Raw genomic sequence first — 3,851 nt, 5'->3', positions numbered from 1 at the left:
AAGATGAACCTCATCCTCATCAAGAAGAAATTCCACAAGATATTCCATAATATTCAACTCAAGCAGGAGCTTCTTCTAGTCAACCACTACCATTTCCTACAGAACCCTCATGCTTTTCAGACATACAATACAACACTCTAAGTGCACGTATTCTTGAACTTGAAACTGGTCAGAGAGCTCTATATTCTCAGAATTCATATATCATTAGTAATCAAGAAGAGCTAATCAAGAAGTTTGAAGACTTGGACACAAAGCTTAATGCATATTTTCAAGGACAGCAACCTCCTCCAGCACCTTAGAAGTTTATGCATGCATCATATTAGATTTGGATGTTTTCTATGTTAAGTTTCAAAACAATTATGTTATTTTGTTTAAGTATCAAACACTATATAGTTGTGAGTTGTTAGGACATATGTAATATGTTATTTATGTTGCTACTATGTTGATGTGTGTTTACTTTACTATAATGTTGTTTGGTTAGTTAATATATGTGCTACATATTTTAAACAGATCATGGTGATGAACATTGTGGAACTTTTGGTCTTTATGGCAAGTCTTTGCCTACCTATTTGGATGGGTGAAGTTATGGACTATGTTCATAATCTTGATGATTTGTTTGAAGTTTTAGCTCATGTCGAAGAAATAATATCATGTTTAGCATAAATGTTTTTCTCCTTTTGTTGATAACAAAGGGGGAGAAATAGTTACCTATATTAGAATTATGTATTGTTATGTATTGTTATGGACTCTAATTTGCATATATGTAGGGGGAGTAAGTATGGTTATTTCATATTATTTAAACCTGGTTATAAAATACATACTTATGTATAAATTATTTGTTATCATCAAAAAGGGGGAGAATGTTATCATATCTCCATGATAGTATTTTGATGATAACAATTTATATAATGTGTGTTATACAAATGCACTAACTTTTATATGCAGATCTCAATATCAAAATATGAACAAGTACAAGTTGATTTCAAGGCATTATGAAGTGAAGAAGATGAAGAACATATGAGATAATGTATTTTACATTTTCTTTACTTAGAATTATTGTACAAGCCTTGATCACACACACGCACACACATAATATTAGAACACACTAACACAGGCTTAGTGTGTTGGTTAACTATAGAAATCCCCTATGTTAAGCATTAGAATTATAGTTAAAACTTGAGTATAAAAACTTTTTAGTTCATATTTTTTTTACTCTTAGTAGTCGACTAATTAGAATAGTAGTCGACTACTCGTGTATAAAACTTAAATATGTGTTTCTGTAAATTTACAGTATAGTCGACTAATATTGATTATAGTCGACTAATATTGATTATAGTCAACTACTCAAGTATTTGACAGAAACATAAGTTTATGTTATTTTACAGTATAGTCGACTAATCAACATTATAGTCGACTACTGAAGGCAAAATTCATTTTTTAAGTTTCTGTCAAAATACAGTGTAGTCGACTAATGAGCATTGTAGTCGACTACTAAGAAATTTTCTGGATATACAGAGTCTGTTTAAACTCAGTGTAGTCGACTAATCTGTCATGTAGTCGACTACAGATACAGTTTTTCCAGAATTCAAAGTTTGAATTTATGACTGTTTATAGCCGTTTTTAAACGTTTTTAAAGTTCAAAAAATTGTCTTTTCAAGGGCTATAAATAGGTTATCTGTTCAGAAAAAATACAGAGACTTACATACCCATAAGCTTTGATCTTTGTGCATTTTTTCAAGTAAAAAAAATTATTCAGATTTTGAGAAAAAGAAAAGTTTCTGAAATTGCCTCTGAACATTATTCAAATACTTATTGTTTAGGCAATTTATAGAAGTTAGAGTCATTCCTAAGCCACTACTACACTACACTACAAATCAAGGCTTATAGGAATTGAAATTGTTGCTTCAAAAATTTTCTCAAGTTATGAGAGGTGTTAATCTCTTGGTTTAGAGATTGGTGTGCAAATTGGCAAGGTGTTTGTCAATTGGTGTTACAATTTGTAGGGACTTACAAATTGGTCAGGTTTGCTTTTGATTTTGTAAGTTTATTCAAAATCATAGTGGAAACTCTCAAGCAAGATTTGCTTGGGGACTGGATGTACACCGGATTGGTAGAACCAGTATAAAACCTTGTGTTTGTGATTGTGAATTTCTGAGATTGTTATTTTTCTTTGCAATTTATAACCTTGTGTTTGTGATTGTGAATTTCTGAGATTGTTATTTTTCTTTGCAATTTATAATCTACTTTGCATAAATTTTAAAAGAATACTATTCACCCCCCTCTAGTGTTCTAGTGTATCTATTTCAGATCCTACAGTTCTGCGGTTTCAAATTTAGCATCCGTAACCAAGGACCTAAGAGTCTCGGGGAAAGCTTAAGTGATGAGTTTTGCCCGTTCTTTGTTGGTGTCCTGGAATATTAGATACTCTAAGTGAAAGCTGAAAATTGTATTTTTCTCTGCACCTCCCGCATGACCGAAGTAGTGGTTGAAAGAAAGAGGCTCATTGGAGTAGCACACTACAAATGGAAAAGATAATCAGTCAGTTGAATGAAGGAGTCTAACTCAAGAACGCAAGGTCCAGACCCGCATCCAAAATTTTAAACGTAAGGTCCAGACCCACGTCCAAAATTTTAAACGTAAGGTCCAGACCCGCGTCCAAATTCCTAAACGCAAGGTCTAGACCCTCATCCAAATTCCCAAACGTAGGGTACCCACATCCAGAACATTAAACGCAGGGTTCCGACCCGCATTCAAAATTCGAAACGCAGGGTCTGAACCTGCGTTGAAATATCATGAACGACAGAGTTAACCATGCGTTCTAAATCGAGAAACACTGAGAATTATCTCTATGTTTTAATGGCGGAATGCGAACTACCAGTAAAAGATTGGGGATAAGGAATCCGTCAAAACAACTCATGATTACCTAAACCTACCATTAATTGAAGAAACCTGAGACGACAGAGCGGTGGCTGGAGCATCTCCGGAGGTTTTAGTCGATGGGGCACCCTGAGTTTGGGCGATCTTTGATTTGGAGGCTGTAAGGACCGTGAATTTTTAATACTAGTTAAAATAATTTTTTAGTATTTTAAAATATTTAATTATTATTTTTAAAAGAGTATTTGTATTTTTCTTGATTTTCTACAATTTTCTATGATTTAAAAATCTGATTATATATTTATTTAAATGATTTTTATATTTATAAATTTATTTTGTGCAGTAAAAATTTCTAGAATTAATTTGTTGAGTTATCGGTACTATTAAGTATTATTTTAAATAATATATTGTATTATTAATATTATTACAAATTATTTCATATAATACATGGTATTATTAATTACGTGTTTTTGGTATAATTTATTATTTTATTTCTACTGTTACATATTTTCTGTCGTATTAGTATAACTAGTACATTTTACTGTGTATATAATTGTCTCATAATTATTTGATTTTAAATTTAAGTAAAAATATTTTTATTATTAATTATTCTTGTTTAATTATATAATATGGGTATATTTTGACTATTTCGTATTAACCGTTGTATTAGTACAATATGTACGTTTTTATTTGTAGATAATTATCCCGTATTTATTTTGATTTTTAAATATCATTAGTTATTTCTTTTAAATTAATTTTGTTTATTTTGACTATTTCGTATTAACCGTTGTATTAGTACAATATGTACGTTTTTATTTGTAGATAATTATCCCGTATTTATTTTGATTTTTAAATATCATTAGTTATTTCTTTTAATTAATTTTGTTTTAACTTATTTAACCCTAAACCCTAATTATATATATATATACACCTATATATACCTCTCTCTCTCTCCTCTCTCTTGTTCACAAGAAAAA

The sequence above is a fragment of the Asparagus officinalis genome, chromosome 4 (assembly GCF_001876935.1).
Source record: "Asparagus officinalis chromosome 4, Aspof.V1, whole genome shotgun sequence".
Lineage (NCBI taxonomy): Eukaryota > Viridiplantae > Streptophyta > Magnoliopsida > Asparagales > Asparagaceae > Asparagus > Asparagus officinalis.
The sequence above is the reverse complement of the archived record's forward strand: the minus strand, read 5'-3'. Positions refer to the sequence as shown.